At 43.4% G+C, this 18,858-nt stretch overlaps 1 protein-coding gene across 3 annotated transcripts in view; it reads left to right on the top strand.

Moving 5' to 3' along the window:
• The first annotated feature begins 1,862 nt into the window (after nucleotides 1-1,862).
• TLCD4 (TLC domain containing 4) overlaps nucleotides 1,863-18,858 on the top strand; it is an 82,822-nt gene continuing 65,826 nt past the window's right edge. Inside the window, exon 1 of one of the 3 annotated variants that reach the window (XM_055373263.2) lies at nucleotides 1,863-2,041. The gene's annotated coding sequence lies outside the window, so the exon portion shown is untranslated. Of the gene's footprint in view, nucleotides 2,042-2,147; nucleotides 2,588-2,852; nucleotides 3,062-18,858 lie in introns of those variants that run through there. The other 2 variants (XM_031015740.3, XM_019033072.3) reach the window with 2 other exon arrangements.

Here is an 18,858-nt window from a genome sequence, read left to right as displayed (position 1 = left end):
ATATATACACATTATATATACATTATATATACATTATATATACATTATATATATATACATTATATATATATATAAAATATATATGTTTGTTTTTGAGACAGAGTTTCGCTCTTATTGCCCAGGCTGGAGTGCTATGGCGTGAGCTCAGCTCACACAACCTCTGCCTCCCAGGTTCAAGAGATTTTCCTACCTCAGCCTCTCGAGTAGCTGAGATTATAGGCAAGCACCACCATGCCTGGCTAATTTTTTATATTTTTAGTAGAGACGGGGTTTCTCCATGTTGGTCAGGCTGGTCTCAAACTCCCAACCTCAGGTGATCTGCCCGCCTCAGCCTCCCAAAGTGCTGGGATTACAGGCGTGAGCCACTGCACCCAGCCATGAACTGGATATTTTTAAAGAGATTAAGCTACCCTGAATTTTTCAGGAAAAAATACAGTTGATGTATTCTTCTACCTCCTAAGGTCACTGAATTTTAATTAGCTTAAAACTTGCAACATTCAACTACTATTTATTGAATTCCTCTCATAGCTCAGGCCTTGTCCTTGATATATTAACTTACATGTTCTGTACAATCTCAAAAACAATCTTGCAGATTTCATGAGGCATTTGTAGAGGCCTAATATGAAGGAATATAGTGGGACATAGAGTATAGTGGATTTCTGTGAGTTTACCTGGCCTTGGTTACTGCTGTTGGTGTTACAGAATTATGCATATCAAAGATAATGATGGTGCATTTATCAGTAAAGAACAGAGCTACTATCGGCCACCAGAGACTAGCATGGGAGAGTTTCTGTAGGAGGTAGTGTTGATACAGACTCTTGAGAGGACACTGTGAAATTGGTATTTTCTGGGCTGACTTCACAGATGTTCACATATAACCATCCTGCCCACAGAGAGTTATGAAATAGCTATGTGAGTGCACAAGGTAGCTATTGCGCAAACCAAAGTTGTCAGGTACTGCACATATTGTGAAGGAACTATGATGGGACACCGTGTGGTTCAAAGAGCATTGGTGCCCTGGTACGTCCTGAGAGTCTTGGGGAGAAAAAGGGGAACACGCATTTGGGGGCCTGAAGGATCTTTCTCTCTGCTTGACTGCAGGGCAGGTTTCTGTCCCTCCCTGTTCCGTGGTATAGATTTTGTCTTTTCCACATCAGTCCAGGTCTTCAGAGTCACTATGAATTATTATTACCATTTTATAGATGAAGAAATTGAGCCTCAGTGAGGTTCAGTTAGCTAAAGGCACACAACTCTAATAAACTGACAGAATTCCAGGTTCTGATTTAAATTCTATTGCCCTCTCTTGAAAATAAACATGGACAGCTTATATGAGCTTTTGTGTATATATTTTCCGGTCTAAATCTGCGGCAGATATGTGTGTCTTTCTGTGCATGTATATAGTAGATCAAATACGTTAGCTCTATTGACGTTTCTTAGAAATAAATATCCTGTTATCAATGATAGTGTTTACAAATTATTTATTTAGAACTTACCTCTTTTCAAGAAAAGGCCTTGTGATTGCTCTCTGCGAATTATAATGCATGAGTATACCTCTTTGTTATTTTGTTTTGTTTCAGACAATTATCTCTGGTTGATGCAGATCACTTGGAGGCTTTTGAGGCTGTATATAACAGGTCAGAACATCTATTTATTGTCAAACTTTATCTACTAGGCAACTTGGAATTCTCAGCCAGCACCAAATATTCAAATCCAACTTCCACACCCCGACAACAGAGGGGTTCCGGGTGTAGGTGTAGTGCTGGTGCACCCATGAGGGTGTTTTTCAGGAATTCTGGAGGTGGTGCTGGAGAGAACACGCTTCTTCTACACGCGCCCCCTACCAGTTTGGTATGCACCTGCAGCCCCAAAGAAGAACTGGCGGGACTCGAGTGTGGCCGTGTCAGACGTGGCAAGAAAAACCAGCAGTTGCCTTTTCATCTCTTTTCTGATGATCTAACCATGAAGTCCCCAGTATTCGAGCATTTAAGGCAGAATGTAAATTCATAATTTAAGAAGATTTTTTGTTACGTGGCTAGCCCAGGTACTGACCGCTGCGGGGGCGGGCTCACACAGTTCCCCCGCTGGCAAGTTTTGTGACTTGCTTTGGAAAACCCGGGAACTGCACCCTCTGCCCTTGGCAAGGTGTGAGCTTCCAGGATCTCTCCGCTGCGACTTCGGGTGTTAGGGTTTTTGGGCTCTTTCCGGGACCCAAGTTCCAGCGCAAGAAGGTCTGCTCGGCGGCCCGCCTCGGGGCCCCGCCCACTTTGGCCAGGGTCGGAGCCGCCCGGAGCGGGAGCCGGAGCCCGAGCGGCCGCGGCCCCTTTAAGGAGCAGCTCTGCGGTAACCCGAGCCAGCAGTCCGGGCGGGCGCGACGGCCGCCGCGGTAGCTGGAGCCTCCGCGACTGCACCTCCAAGCGGCCCGGAACCCGCGGCTTCCCTGGCTCCCGTGAGCATCTCACCGGGCGGCACTGGCCAGCGCCAGCCCTCGGGCCGGCCCGGATGACCAGACGCCTGTAGACACCCGCCGCCCTCTCCCGGCTCGGCGCAGCCGCCGCCCGCGCGCGACTCGCCCCGGGACCCGGCACAGGTGACGCCGTTTGGAGGGGGGGTTGGGGAGGAAGGCGGGCTTGCCTCGCTCCGCGGCTACCCCGCGCCAGCCGCCAAGCGCAGCCCGCGGAGAGGGGTGCCGCGGCTTCCCGCCCCTGGCCTAGCGCGGCCGAGGGCTCCTGCGCCTGGAGGCTGGGTGGGCGTCCGGCGCGCGGGAGGCGGCCCGGGGCTCCCGGGCGGGCTCCGGCAGGTGTGTGCGGCAGGCTCAGCATCGTCCCCGCCCGGCGGGCCACGGCGTCGCTCCGGGAGCAAATGGTGTCCCGGGGCCCGCGGCCCCCGCGCCGCCCGGGCGCCCCGCATTCCTCTCGCGTTTCTCGGGCTGCACGATTCCGGCTGCCCTGTCTGCCTGGCGGTGCCTCTCGGGTCTGAGATTAAAGCGGGTGGGTGCAAACCTTTGGGCATCCAGGGAGAGCTTTCTTGTTAGAGCCCACACACAATCGGGCGCATCAAGTGGGTAAGTCCCCCTCCCCCGCCGCCACCTTCTGAAACAAGTAGCTCTTATTTACCCTTGCAGTTCTCAAGTGGGTCCCATTTTTAGCCACTGAGTGCTGAAAAGTCTAGTGGGAAGGGACCAGGCGGAGAGTCGGAGGGAGAAATTGGTTTATATTTCCATCTTTACCTCTGTAACCCCTAAGTGCCTCGGTTTACCCAGCCCTGAAATGGGATTCGTAATGCCAGCAGTTTCCTACCCCTCCAAGACGGCAGAAAAACCTCTGTGAAAACACTTTGAGTCTAAGTTCATTTAAGAGTCGCTGTTGCTGGTCTGTATATTTTTAATTGTACACACATTTGAGTGTTAATGTGGTGCACACTTTTATATGAAATTATGAAATTTATTTTAAAGACTGATCTTGGATAATGTTTAATCCAAATACCAGTTTGGAGAAGATGGAAGAGTTTGTGTGGACGCTAGGAATTGATGTGTGAAATAGGAAAAAAGATTTAATAAAATCTTTACGCAGTCATAAATGGAGTTGAGAAAAATTGACCTTGGATTGTGGTGTTTTAAGTGAGTTACTCCCGTGCCAGCACATGGTGTGGATTGAAATGTAGCTTCATCTTTGTGTAGCCGATTAAGGTAATAAGTTAGAGAATCCCAGCTCCCTTTTAATTGTGCTATATATGAGGAATTTTTATCCTTGCTTATCTTTTCCTTAAATTGGGCGAAACGAAATTAGAAAAGTGTATTCCCGCCGTGTTAGAAAATATGAAAGAATGGGTGAAGAACCATGGATTTTAGTTTATTTGCCACGCCCCTCCTGTGCCATCTGATAACCCAGAGAATATTTTGAGGGTGCTTTTTTTTTCTACGCCTGCAACTCCTTTTGTCCCATTACCTCCCTCTGGAGTTTGAATCTTTACTGTCCTCATCCTTGAGATGAATTTTATCTGTTTAGGCTGGATGCCTCTGACCCAGCTGCCCAATCAGTCATTATTTATTTACAGTATTAGATTTCCATTTATATTCATTTCACTCTAAGCCTTCTTTACCCAGGTGGAAAGAATAATGGGTCTTTGCTACTAATGCTTTATACTTGGAGGTGACTAGGAATGGCATGCTCAAGGTGCTGAGACTAATGCAAACCCCAGGGAAGCTAGGTGTTCACTGGAGTCTTTCGAACAGGTCCTGGAGTACAGATGCAAGAGTTGGCCTGTCTTTTCCTTGATTTTCTGAAATCTCCACTGGGTAAATTCATCTGGTTGCCAAGGGAAGTCTTACGAGCAGGGAGCTATCAGAAATCTGAGTGTTAGACTGATTAAGAGCCTTCCCTGCAAAAGAGTGGGGAGAAAGAAGTAGTGGCTTTGTAGGTGTTGGAGAGTCCTCCCTGTAACCAGATAACTAGTAGGAAGTAAAGGATCCCTAGATTCCCAATTGAGAAATGGGAAAGGGGCTGGGTTTCAAAAGGGAAGTGGCACAGCTTCTAGGCAGGTTTGGGAATGTACCTGAGGTTTGATGGGCCCTTCTCCCTCTTTCTCTTTGAGAGTGTTTCTGGCTTCTCAGAGTCAAGCACAGCTGTCTTAACAGTTTTCAGACCTGTTTACTCTCCTCTTTGGTGCTCTAAAGGAGGCCCAGCGTTCATGTTCCTCTCTCAAAGCTGGTCTTGCATGTATTAGAGGAAAATGGGCAGTTTAGTTTGTAAGAAACTCTTTAGACCTCAGTGTCTCTCCCCACCCTTCTTTCCAAATTAGTCCCACATCCTACAGATTAAGGATTTGTTTAGGCTTCAATATCTCAAACTGGGATACTCAGTTTGGCTGAGAAGAGTAAACTGAACAGTCTACACTAAGATATGAAAAGCTAGCTTTTCTGTTAAGGAAGATAATGAATTAATTGTCTGGGTGAGAATTATGGGCATTTGGACAAAGGAGGGCCAGACTGGGGGTGGAGTTGTGCTGGACAACTTGTGCCCTCGTCCTTGAGAGAGGAAAGGATACCACCCAACTAGTGCAGTCACCTTGTTGTGCTTTTTCTTCTTCCATTTGCCTTGAGAGAAGAAGAAGATAGCAGTATGGAGGTGGAGTCACCATCTGTTCTCAAGGATGGGAAACAGACTTTAACTGAACATTAGGAATGAGCTGTATTCACCTGGCATTGGTATCAGGTGCTGGATGGATTACACCAGAGAATACATTACATCAGGAAAGTAAGGCTAATTTTGTAAGAAAGTCTAGGTATTTCCAGAGTGACTTTGGTGGTATTTTTTCTTGTTGAGGATGAAAGGTTGCACACAAAGAAATGGAGGCCTACTGCTCTGAGGCTTGTTATTCCTGGTGAGACAGTAGGATGTGCTGCAAGCAGATCCCAGACCTGATCAGGCAGGATAAGGCAGGAATAGCAAAAGGTGTTTCTTTGTTCAGAACATTGGTCTGTTCACGGAGAAGGCAATCCTGTGGATATATAAGAAGGAGCTTCTGAACTGGTGTAAAAGGCCAAAGCTTTTGAAAACAGCCAACGAAGAAGACACGTGGAAGGCTGTTCAGAGCTTGAGCCAGCACTGGAGGAAGGGAGTCCCGGACAGAGGGACCAATATCATGGGTGGAGTTTGACTAGGTGGACAAAGGCTTGTCTAAAGCAGTGTTTCAAACATTTTCAGACTACAACAGTACAAAATGCATTTTTACACTGAGACCCAGGGCATAGCAAGTATATGTGTATGTGAAACTAGTTTCTATTTCTATTGTATTTCTGTTTCTAGTCTGTGTTCTTTAAAACTCATAACGTGTTAGTGGATCACAGTCCACTATTTGGAAACCACTTGTCCAATGGGTAGAAAAACAGGTTGCAGTGGAGCAGGCTGGGCGGAGGGGGATTGGAGATACTGGAGGAGGTGTGGGGAGCATAGAATTGATTGAGCACTACCTGGACCCCTGTCAGTGGGAGAGAAGGGAGTGTAGAGACTCATCTTGTGTCTGACAGGTGCAGAACTCACATAGATGAAATGATGGGACAGATGCAGAAGAGGGGACTTTCCACCAGTTCTACTCACTTCAAAGCAAAATGATTGGCTTTAAGGAAGAGGAAACGTGCAAGGAGTGAACTTGGATATGTAAGCAGATTTCTTTAGAGCAGTAAGATTTTCCTCTGCACGCTTAATGAGGAGACAAAAGGACCCAGAACAAATTGGCGGATGAATTCAGGTTATGTCCACTTTCATGGCTGGATAGGGAGCAGAGGGGCTCGTAGTGCAGGGAGGGTGAGAAGGAGGCTCACACCTCCCCTCACAGTTTTGAGAAGTTGGAGCAGAAGCAGCGGATGGAGTGTGTTTTGAAACCCCATTTGCTGATCAAACTCATTAGGAAGTTGGCTGCTTGCCTCACAGAGAATTTGAAAAGTATTCTTTTTTTCTTTTTGAGACAGGGTCTCGCTTTGTCACCCAGGCTGGCGTGTAGTGGCACAGTCTTGGCTCACTGCAACTTCCGCCTCCTGGCTTCAAGTGATTCTCCTGCCTCAGCCTCCCAAGTAGCTGGGATTACAGGCACCCGCCACCACCCCGGGCTAATTTTTGTATTTTTGGTAGAGACGGGGTTTCACCGTGTTGGCCAGGCTGGTCTCAACTCCTGGCCTCAAGTGATCCGCCCAACTCAGCCTCCCAAAGTGTTGGGATTACAGGCGTGAGCCACCGTGCTCAGCCTGAAAAGTATTCTTATTACATTTTATAAAAGGGCTAGCCTGTCAGGACTTCCTTAGAAGTTAGATCTGTGATCAAATTCCAATCATCGTTTGTAGCCTTTGGGGGTCATCTAAACAGCTTCTTGGAGAGACTGATGAGGCAACCAGCAATTGTGAGTTAATTCCAGTATTTGCCCTGGAGTTAATCAAGGGCAGAGTCTTAATCTGCAGTTAATCTGTAGGCTTTTGATTTCCTTTTCATGACTATCAACATCTGGTTACAACACCGAACACTCCTAGCAGCAAGAAAAGCCTGGAGGAAAAGTACACAGGTGGCTGGCGTGGTGGCTCACACCTATAATCCCAGCATGGAGGTGGGCAGATCACCTGAGGTGAGTTTGCAACCAGCCTGGCCCACCCACATGGTGAAACGCCGTCTCTACTGAAAAAAATACAAAAATTAGCCACACATGGTGGCATGTGCCTGTAGTCCCAGCTATTCGGGAGGCTGAGGCCAGAGAATCGCTTGAACCTGGGGGCAGAGGTTGTAGTGAGCCGAGATTGTGCCACTGCACTCCAGCCTGGGCAATAGAGTGGGACTCTGTCTAAAACAAAACAAAACAAAAGTACACGGGTATCAGAGTTCACCCCAGCACGTTGCTTAGTGACTGCTTGCTTTTATCATTGATATTCTGACCTAGTTGGAGCCTCCCCTTGACCTGACCCTGCCTTATCAGATTTTCTTACCTTAGTTGATGTTTTCAGTGTTTGACTTCACCCTTCCTCAGCTGTCTGGTATTTATCTAATGCTTTCAACTCTGGTTTCTCTGTTATCTCTGACAACTCTCCCCCCATCCCCCACCAACTGCCTTGTGGTGTCCACCTGACTCCATGGAGCTCAATTCTGGGTCCTGGCTTGTGACATGTTACTATTCATTGAATTCTGCCATGGCAAGCCGTAGGAAAAACTGCACATTGATGAGTTTATGCATTTATTAATTTAACTTTAAAATTTTGGGGACCTGGAGAAACCTTCTTGGTCAAATTAATTTTAATTAGTTTTCTCCAAATAGGCTGAAAAAAATCTTTGAAAAATTAAACTTCTCTCTATAGCTGTATTTAGTGGAATGGGAGGAAGAAGAAATTTTCATTTGATGAAAAATTTTGAAAAATTTACAAGTTCTTTTTATAAAGTGTTACTTTATGGACATGATTTTTTTTTTATTTTAAAAAAAGAGAAATAGGGTCTCACTGTGTTGCGCCAGGCTGGTCTTGAACTCCTGGGCTTAAGTGAGTCTCCTGCCTTGGTATCCCAAAGTGCTGGGATTACAGGCCTGAGCCACTGGGCCTAACCCGGGACATGATTCTTAAAACTAGTCTTGCTCAATTAACATGTTTTGCTCCATTACACGTAAAAATATTGAGACAGTTAGGAATTTAATTAAATGCTTTATAATTTGTTACATGTAAGGACTTATAAAGACTACAGCTTTGTTTAGAATGAGGTTTCCTTCCCTTTTCATATTTTTTAAACCTGTGTGAGTGCTCCCAAAGAGATCAATTTCTTACATGCCCTATGGAAAAGTGGAGGAATCCAGGGCAACATAAGGATGAAAGGGTGAGGCCAAGAGGAAGGCTTGATCACCTGGAGCCAGAAGAAAGAACCAAACCTTTAAGACATATTTAGCATTTTGAAGATTTGAGAACACTTTATAGTCACAGACCTCTAAATGTTTAGTGTTTTTTTAAATTGCAAAAGTAAAACTAGCTCATTACAAAAAAATTATAAACAATCAATATTTAAGAGAATGAAAATTCCCCTCTGCTTCCTCTTCCAGCTCCCACCCTGGCTAGTTTCACTCCTAAACACACCTAGTTATCAGTTTTGGGGGTAAGGCCCTCCAGACGTTTTCTCTACAAATGGCAAAATGTGCCCAGAGTTATTTAGTTATGAAAAATTTATGATTTTGCAGCTTGCTTCATTTATCACCTTTTTCATTTAAATGTCAATAACATGTGATAGTATACATATAACCATATTTCTGTTGGTGGACCTTGAAGTTACTTCTAATAATGTTTTGATAAACACTCTTATAAATACTGTATATCTTTTCAAACTTGTGCGAATTTTTGAGGGTAAAAGACCAATTCATTGGCATACTGCTTATTTTATAATTCGGGTAACACAGTGTTATCAACATTTACATATTCTGCTATTTAATTCCCCAAATATTCACTCAGCAGTGAAAGCGCAGTGTTAGATGTTATGGGGATTTCAAGGTGGGGCAATGCATCCTCCTTACCTACAAGAAGTCACTGTCTGATAGGGGGATTAGGCATGCACATTGACTATAGTATCTTTAGTTTTATTTGTATTCCCCTTTGTTTCAAACAGGATTTGGGATTTTTTACAAAGATGCAATGATATGACAAGATAAGGTATATTTAGTATAAAGAAGGAAAAGAAGATGGAAGTATAAGTGAGGCTGGTTAGTGTATTTCGAAGTCCTGTTCTTTCCTTAATAAAAGTTCTGGCTATAAGCTTTCCAACAGCAAAGAGAAGAGGCAAATGATCTATAACAAGCTTCAGGGTGTCCAGAAGAGAAACCAAATCAGAGAAGCACACCTATTCCTGATTCCAGAAGGCGAGAAAAAATTTCTCCTTTGGGTTTTCATTAAGAAAACACTATATTTGCAATGGCCAGCATCCTGAACAACCTTCCCAGTATCTTACAGTAAAACCTAGTGACTTTGCCTTACGATGCCATCTCATATCATGTTGCCCAGTGCTAGCCAGGGGTATCATGCCATGGCACTGCTCAGTGAAAGGTCAGTAGGGTGAGGTGTAGGTTCATGGGTTTAATCCAGAAATAGCTTTAAGAGGACCTAAAGGGACACATGAGCAATGAAAAATAGCAATGTGATCTTGTTTCTGGATAATTTTTCCACAAAGTAGTATAGAATATACAATTTCAGCGGAATTGCTATGAGTAAAACCTACAGAATACTAAGTCTGTAACTTTTGAAATCAGAAATGAGGAAGTTTTAGATGGCATTAACTTAATAGAACTATAGCACTGGCTGGGAAAAATATTTTTCTGAAAAAAAAAACAAAACAACAAACACCACCACCCTGTACTTGGTCCACATGACAAGGATGGTACTTAACCAATCCCATAAGTTAGAAAGGATTAGAGCCACCATGCTAAGAAGTCTTGATAGCATCTTCAAGATTAAACTTGTTAATAGGTTATACAGTGTGAGAATGTCATCAGGGCTTAGAGGTCCACCAGGTGGGTCAGCTTGACCCTGTTTCATAAAGCCAGGAAGAATTCACTTCCCATGAGTTATCTGGATCTGAACTTCCATGACCACATTCACCAAATTCTTGCCTTGGGAACGTTGCCCTAAAACAGTTCTTCATTATCAAGTCTGTGGGCCAAGCTTAGGTTTTTTTTATGTGACTTACTACACCTGAATTTAAACATGAGGTTGAGGCTACCTGAAGTTTGTGATGTGATGAAGGCACATCTGATTCGTTTTGCACATCACCTTACTAAGCTGTGAAGTAGTTCAAGGAAACATGTCACCATATCTAGATTTTTTGACTATCTGGCAGTATCAAACCTGAATCAGGTAGATAAGTATCATGTTTATTGGGAAACAGTGCAGTTGGGACCAGTTTTAGGCAATGGCAATCTTATGGGAAGAGCTTAGAAAGGAAACCACTGTCAAAGTAGCTCGAGTAGAATTTTTATCTTTTAAGACTAGTCAAGAGAAGGAGGGAAAGAGTAGATCAAGGAGTTCCATTTGTAACTGTGAACAATCAATGGAGACAACTCACTACCTTCAGACTAGCCCTCGGGTAGAGTGGACCTTAGGTAACAAAAGGCCACCTAGAGAATTTGGAAACTCCTTGGCTGTCTTCTCATTTTGGCCACCAAATTATCCAGTCAGATCATAGGTATAAACAAGCTGCAGGGCCCTTAGGCCAAGGGTTAAATCAAGAGGGAAATGATCACATTCCTTCAAATATAGAATATAATATTCCTGAATGATTTGGCATGACTGGAGAAATATTAAATTAGGTGTAACATTTCTTGGTTAAGAAAGGGCTGGTATTCCGGCCATAGTGGCTCAGACCTGCAATCCCAGCACTTTGGGAGGCTGAGGCAGGAGGATCACTTGAGTTCAGTAGTTTGAGAAGCCTGGACAACATAATGAGACCCCATCTCTATTAAAAAAACAAAAAAAGGAAAAGAGGCCAGGTGCAGTGGCTCATGCCTCTAATCCTAGCGCTTTGGGAGTCTGAGGCAGGAGGATCGCTTGTGTTCAGTAGTTTGAGACCAGCCTGGACAACATAGCGAGACACCATCACTATTAAAAAAAAAAAAAAAAAAGAGGCCAAGCGCAGTGGCTCATGCCTCTAATCCCAGCACTTTGGGAGGCCGAGGTGGGTGGATCACTTGAGGTCAGGAGTTTAAGACCAGCCTGGCCAACATGACAAAATCCGATCTCCACCAAAAAATACAAAAATTAGCCAGGCATGGTGGTGCATGCCAGTAGTTCCAGCTGCTTGGGAGGCTGAGGCAGGAGAGTTGCTTGAACTCAGGAGGCAGAGGTTGCAGTGAACCGAGATCGCTCCACTGCACTCCAGCCTAGGTGACAGAACGAGACTCTGTCTCAGGAGAAAAAAAAAAAAAAAGGCTGGTAATATCAAGAACTATTCTTTATTGAGTGGTCTTTTAATCTGTTGCCAAATAAACCATCCATAGACCCTAGTAGCTTGAAACAGTGATTTATTATTTCCTGTGATTCTGTGGGTTGGCTAGGTAGTTACTGTGTTGGTTACAGGTTCACTCAAGTGGGTGCCTTCAGCTAAAGGGTTAGCTGGGCTGAAGGATCCAAGATGGCTTGCCAGCATGGCTGGTAGTTGATACTGAGTGTTGGCTGTCAGCTGGGCAACCTCAGTTTTCTCATTGTGGCCTCTATCTACCATCCTCTGGTAGACTAGACAGGCTCCTGACATGATGGTCTCAGGGCAATTTTCCAAGATAGTGTTTTTTAAGTCCTACCTAGGCTCTAGAACCCTCAAAGCCTCTCTTCTGTTGTATTCTCTTTGTCAGCATTTGGCAAGGCCAGCCCAGGTTCACAGGGCAGAGACATATACTCCATCTCAGGTTTGGGGGACTGGAGTGGCAGTGTCATTGTTGCAAAGGAATTTATGGCCACTAAATGGTTTACCACAGGTGACTGCATGTACTAGGAACTGTGCTTGGTGCATTTAACAGATTATCTCACTTAAGCCATGTAACTATCTTGCCATTAGGCATTCTCATCCCCATTTTAAAGAACCTGCAGGTCACAGAGGTTGTGTTGTTCTTGCCTAAGGCTACTTGATAAGTATTGGAACTAGGCTTTGATTCTAGGTATCTCTCTAGCTGAGCGGAATTCATCTTAAGAACCCAACAAGTGGGAGACATATGCTAACTTGTTCTTCCGCCCCTCTAACTCATTTAATACCACTTCCTTTCCTGTGGGGAACAGCCACAAGAAGAAAAAAAGAAGGCAGCAGGCAAAGCCCTACCTTAGCCACTTCCCTTATCCTAAGGACTTTCCAGGGGTAATGAGATCCATGATTTGGAGGTGAGAAGAACTTCCCTGACTCCATAGGTTCTGACTTCCTAGGTAGCTTGGCGGTGACTGAGTGATCCCTTTAAAAAAAGAACAAAATATATTTGGGGAAAATCATGCTTTGTCCAGGTTTTCCTTGAGTTCACAGAGTTGGCAAAAAGCCAAGAGATGTTCCAAGCCAAGAGCTCCTTTTGTGATCCCTCCAGGAAGGGAAGAGCAGTGATATGGAAATAAGTACATTAGATGCCAGGTGGAAAAGGCAGTCTGTAGAACCTCTCTCTTTTTTCCCAAGAGTCTCCCCAGACAGTAGAGAGCCACCTGGTCTCTGCTTCAGCTTCAGGGACTCTTCCTAGCATAGACTTCTTCCAAGGCTGGAGTCCAGTGTTTTGTTTGAAATGTTGATTTCCTTGAAGGTGGGCTCTCAAGTTGTATAAGCTTCAAAACCATTACTATTTATTTGTGCCAGCTACTATATTAATTTGACCTCCCAATTACTATTGTCTCCTGGCTGAAGGCATTCTGATTTATCCAAAATCCAATGGCTGTAATTGTAACTCATAGGTTGAAAAACAAAGATTTCTTTATAAAAGTTTTAAGTGAGTCTGTAGTCCCAGATACTAGGGAGGCTGAGGCAAGAGAATTGCTTGAACCTGGGAAATGGAGGTTGTAGTGAGCCGAGATGGTGCCACTTTCTAGCCTGGGCGAAAGAGTAACACCGAAAAAAGTTTTCGGTGGAGTGAGATGCTAGGGAGCAACATTTGTCATGTAAATCACATGTGTACTCTGAGGCATAAGGCCTAGAAAATGACCTGAATTTCCTAAGGGTAGAATTATTCAATAAGTTTGGAGTTGAGAAGCAGAGGAGCTGAAGGGAGAGGTGGAGAAGGCCTTTTTCTTTTTAGCTTCATTCTGCTTGTTAAGCATTATAAAAACAAACCCCAAGTAAGGGAATAAATGTAAATGAAATAAAAAATTTAAAATGAGACAAAAGATAAAAAGTTGATGCAAAATAGATGAATTATATCATATTTAATTTATTTTTAAATTAAAAGCTAGAACATGTAAATATAAGCTAAGAAAATAGGAATAAAAGTTTTGTTAAAATCCAGTTAAAATTACTGTACCTATAATGGAAGGGAGAACTAGTTAGGTGTTGTGGATACCAGTGGGAGAAATGATTTCTTGGAACAGCAGGAATTTTCAGGGAGGGGTTAAAGAGGTGGGATAGCCTCCTACCCTTGCTGTGTCAGAATATCTTGGTGTAGGGACTCTGGGTTGTTTGAAAAATCTATATCAACAGAACTCTTTTGCTCCCACAAAACAAACTATAGAAAGACTACAAAGTCGTCTCTACTTGTAGGAATAAGCAGAATTGTATGTGTGTGTGTGGTGGGGGTGGCAGGGGAGCCTGGGATATGAACATTTTAAAGGCACTTAATTGGATCAGAGAAAGATTCCTGGAAGGCATTTAGTATAGGATGTACAAGGAAAGATAGGATTATGACAGGTAAAGAAAAGTCTTAGATTAAAGAAATGTGTAGCAGAGTTGTGACTCAACTGTCAGATCGGTTTTCTGAGCTTTGGTAGCAAGGTGGGGCCACCCCCAGCCTTTGAGTATGGATACTTTTTTGCTGAGAGTGGATGACACAGAGCTTAGTTTAGAGAACAGGGGTTAGCCTCCTTCCTAATCTAATGTCTGTGGTTGTAATTATTATATACAATTATGAGAAAAATAAAGGTCTATTAGAAATGTGTGAAAAGTTAAGCTTAAATATTTTGTTCTTTGTTATAATCAAAACAATCTGTAATCCAAAAAGATGTTTCAAGGAGGTGTCAGTTGCCAGGGTCTGTAGCAGGCAGAATTGATCAGTTTCTCTTTAACTTGAACTCTGTTATGTACTCTTGGAGGAGTAAGGGCTGAAGAAATAGGAAATAGAGAATAAAAATATAAAGGATACCCTTTTTCAAAGTTCAGTATTTTAGCCGACAGGGAGGAACCATAGAGAAATCTTTTCTATAGCCATGAGCAATTCCTTGTTAAACCTTAAGTAATATCATTTATCTTTGAAAGGGAGTGTAACAGGCCAGGCGCGGTGGCTCACGCCTGTAATTCCAGCACTTTGGGAGGCCAAGGCCAGTGGGTCATCTGAGGTCAAGAGTTTGAGACCAACCTGACCAACATGTTGAAACCCTGCCTCTACTAAAAATACAAAAATTAGCCGGGTGTGGTGGTGGGCGCCTGTAATCCCAGCTACTCAGGAGGCTGAGACACGAGAATAGCTTGAACCTGGGAGGCAGAGGTTGCAGTAAACCGAGATCGTGCCATTGCACTCCAGCCTGGGCAACAGAGTGAGATTCTGTCTCAAGAAAGGGAGTGTAACTTAATTATATGAACATAGGGCTTCTTCACCTTTCCTAGCTTGGTCTTCTTTTCCTCCCATTTGGTTCAATTTAAAAAGCAGTACCATGAATATTAGAGGATTTATAGAAATTGGGTTGACTTTTATGCAGCTGGCTTCCTGTAGACTTTTACACTCACGATAATGGTTCTTTAACTTGATGCTCAGAAAAGAAAAAGAGGTGGAACATTTTCTTCATATTATCCTCCTAAGTCTTTTTCCCTATATGTCTCTTCACATACAATTAAAACAACAAAAAGCAAAAACTATAACTGCAGTTAGCTGAGAGCTTTATATACATTCTTTTAGATGCTTAACAATTTTTACATGATGGAAAAGTCAAAAATGAGTAGTTGACATTCTTTTTCTTTATTTTATTTAATTTATTTTTTTTTGAGACAGAATCTTGCTCTGTTGCCAGGCTGGAGTTCAGTGGTGCGATCTCGGCTCACTGCAGCCTCCGCCTCCCAGGTTCAAGCGATTCTCCTGTCTCAGCCTTCCGAGCAGCTGGGACTACAGGCACGTGCCTCCATACCCAGCTAATTTTTTGTATTTTTGGTAGAGACGGGGTTTTACCATATTGGCCAGGCTGGTTTCAAACTCCTGATGTTGTGATCCACCAGCCTCGGCCTCCCAAAGTGCTGAGATTACAGGCGTGAGCCACAGTGCCCGGCCCGACAGTTATTCTTTACTAAGATTTCAATGTCTTTGGTCATTTTTTGACATTTTGTCAATGTTGAGATAGATAATTACAGTGTACCACCTATATGAAAATGCAAACAAAACTCAGAATGGGTGTAGGATGGTATGCCTTTTTTGGCCAGGGTTTTTTATTTGTTTCTTTGGCGTGGTAAATAGCTCATCTTCTGCAGTGATGTGCTTATTTACAAATGACTTAGAGTTTGCAGATAGAGACTTTTACATCCTAGAGTGTTAGGACTACTGGTGGTGGTAAATAAGTCAACAAATCAGTACTTCTGCAGTTGATAAGAATGTTAAAGTACAATTACAGGTTATACATGAAACTTTTGAATGTATATCATGTTAAAAGGAGTTTACAGTAGATAAATATACTCCATTTATAATGGTACTTTTTGCTGTTGGACATATTTGGAGGTGAGAATACTTTTGAGGTCAGTATACTTTCATGCTGTAATACTATGGTTGTCAGTTCAGAAAATTCCTTTTCTAGTATTGTGATTACCCTGGTAAAACAAGGAATCTATAACACTAGCAGAATGGAAAGCACATGTAAGAGTATGTCTGTTATTATAACTGTTTTATTTAACATATTTATTGAGCATAAATTACATGGAAGACATTGTGTTGTGCATGGAGATTTAATGGTGAGGGGAAAAATGCCGTATTTCCCACCCTTATGGGGCATACATTCCACTGTGAGAAGGAAACGTCTGTTTAAGTCGCAGCTGTAAAGGAGAGGGACATGCAGCATGAGGGCAGGTAATGGGGGAATTAACCTGTTGACAGAGCTCAGAGAAGACAGCTGAAGAAGCATGGATGTGAACTTGGGAGTGGAGGGGTATGGAAGGGAGTTAGGGAATAGGATGTGCACAGGCCTTGTGGAAGAAGGGAACATGACATCTTTAAGAGAAAGAAGGCCATGTTAGCTGGAATGCAGTAAGTGAGGGCAGGTGCCAACTGAGGCTGGAGAAGATGGAGTCCTTGTAAGAGCATTGAGAAACAAATGAAGGTTTTAAGATGAGGGTGGATAAGGAAGTGACATGATCAGAGATGGCTTTTAGAAAAGATTCTCCTGGAGCCCTCCAGTTTGTTCTTCACTGTAAGGAGACCAGTTTGGAGACAGTCCAGAAATGTGATGATAGTAGCTTGAGAAGAAAATGCATCTTTTTGATAGTTATTTAAGAAGTATAATCCATTGGACTTGGTGGTAGATTGAATATGGTGGCAGAGTTGGAAGGTGCAGAAAGCAGGTTATCAAGGGTGACTCCTGGGTTTCTGGCTGTCAGATCTGAATGTATGGTGCAATAGGTTGACTATGGTTTGTCCCCATCAAAACTCATGTTGAAATTTGATTCGCAATGTATTGATGTTGGGAGGTGGGGCCTAGTGAGAGGTGTTAGAATCCTGGGGGCAGATCCCTCATGAGTGGCTTGGTGCCATTCTTATAGTAGTGAGTTCTCATTCTGGCAAGAGTGGATTAGTTCCTTTGAGAGTGGGTTATTATAAAGCCGGGACGCCACCCAGGTTTTGTCTCTTCACACACACCTGCTTCCCTCTTTGACCTTCTCCACTGTGTTATGACTTAGTACAAAAGTTTTTGCCAGAAGCCAAGGCCATGCCCTTGAACTTCTCAACTTGCAGAATTGTGAGCTAAATAAACCTATTTTTCCTTTATAAATTATATAGTCCCAGATGGGCGTGGTGGCTCACACCTGTAATCCCAGCACTTTGGAAGGCCAAGGTGGGTGGATCACTAGAGGCCAGGAGTTCGAGACCAGCCCGACCAACATAGTGAAACCCTGTTTCTACCAAAAATACAAAAAAATTAGCCGGGCGTGGTGGCACACGTCTGTAATCCCAGCTATGCTGGAGGCTGAGGCACGAGAATCGCTTGAACCCAGGTGGTGGAGGTTGCAGTGAGCCGAGATTGCACCATTGCACTCCAGCCTGGGTGACAGAGTGAGAATCCATCTCAAAAAAAAAAAAAAAATGTAGTCTCAGATGTTCTGTTACAGCACCACAAAACCGACTCAGATATTTGTGATAACCATTCACTGAGATGAAGAACCTAGCTGAGGACCAAGTGTAGGGGTCAGGTTATGAGCTTGGTTTGAGATGCCTTTGAGACACTGTGTAGTAATATCAAGTAGCAGTAGGCTATATACATTAGCTCAGAGGAGAGATCTAGGATGAATATTTAAACTTTAGATTTTTCTACATCTAAGTGGTAACTGAAGCCACAGGTGTAGGTGAAATCACATAGGAAACAAGTAGATAGAAGATGGTCTGGAGTCTTAAAGAACTCTGTTATTTAGTAGCTGGGTAGAGGAAGTGTGGTGTTATGGAAGTACAGGAAGAAAGCATTTCAAGGAGAAAATGGTCAGGATCTGATGTTGCGGAGAGGTCAGGTAACATGAAAGCTGCACATAGCAGTCATTGTTAACCTTAGCAACAGCTGTTCCAGGAGAGTGATGTGGATGGGGACAACAGTGGAGTGTGGTGAAGTGTCAGATGAGAAATGATGACAGAATACAGGAAAATATTTCTAGAACTTTGTCTGTAAAGGAGTGGAGAGAGCGCAAGTGTAAAAATTCAAGCAAGAGAGAGAAACTTTATGGAAAAAGAGGATTGAAGAAGAGGTTGTAAATCTGTTGATTTTTGTTTTTGCTGAGAACTTGAGCCTGTTTAAGAACCAATAGACCCCGGTGTGTGATGTTCCCGTTCCTGTGTCCGTGTGTTGTGGGGTGGGGGGACGGGGGAGGGATAGCATTAGGAGATATACCTAATGTTAAATGATGAGTTAATGGGTGCAGCACACCAACATGGCGCATGTATACATATGTAACAAACCTGCACGTTGTGCACATGTACCCTAAAACTTAAAGTATAATTTAAAAAAAAAAGAGCCAATAGAGCCATTTGAGAGGGAGAGAGTAAAGGATAATGTGGAGCAAAAGATTCCCAAGAAGGCCAGAAAGGATGGATCTAAAGTGCACAAGTTAGAGAGGTTGACCTTAGGTGGGAAGACAGATAGTTACAGATGGAGGTAGTTTGTATAGTCGGTAGTGTGGGATATTGAATGTTTTCATATGTTGGCTTCTACTTTTTTGTGAAGTAGGATGGGGGTCATCTGCTGAGAATGGGGTAGATGGATGGTGTTTTGAAAAGAATAGGGACAATTTGGGAATTTTATTGTGGACTCTGAGAGGGTTGGTTGGAGTGGCAAATGGTTGGAGTGGAGGGCAGTGTTGAGGGCTGTCTGATCCCTCTGTAATTCTCACACACTGACTTCAACCTTCTCATGTGTGACTTTATGCAACAGAGCTCTGATTGTTCTGCACTCATTGCTGAGTAAATAGTTGGGCATATCCAGGATTAGGATTTTGTCAACTCTTGGCAATGGAA

This window comes from Gorilla gorilla, chromosome 1, assembly GCF_029281585.2.
Source record: "Gorilla gorilla gorilla isolate KB3781 chromosome 1, NHGRI_mGorGor1-v2.1_pri, whole genome shotgun sequence".
NCBI classification, from domain to species: Eukaryota; Metazoa; Chordata; class Mammalia; order Primates; family Hominidae; genus Gorilla; species Gorilla gorilla.
The sequence above is the reverse complement of the archived record's forward strand: the minus strand, read 5'-3'. Positions and strand labels throughout refer to the sequence as shown.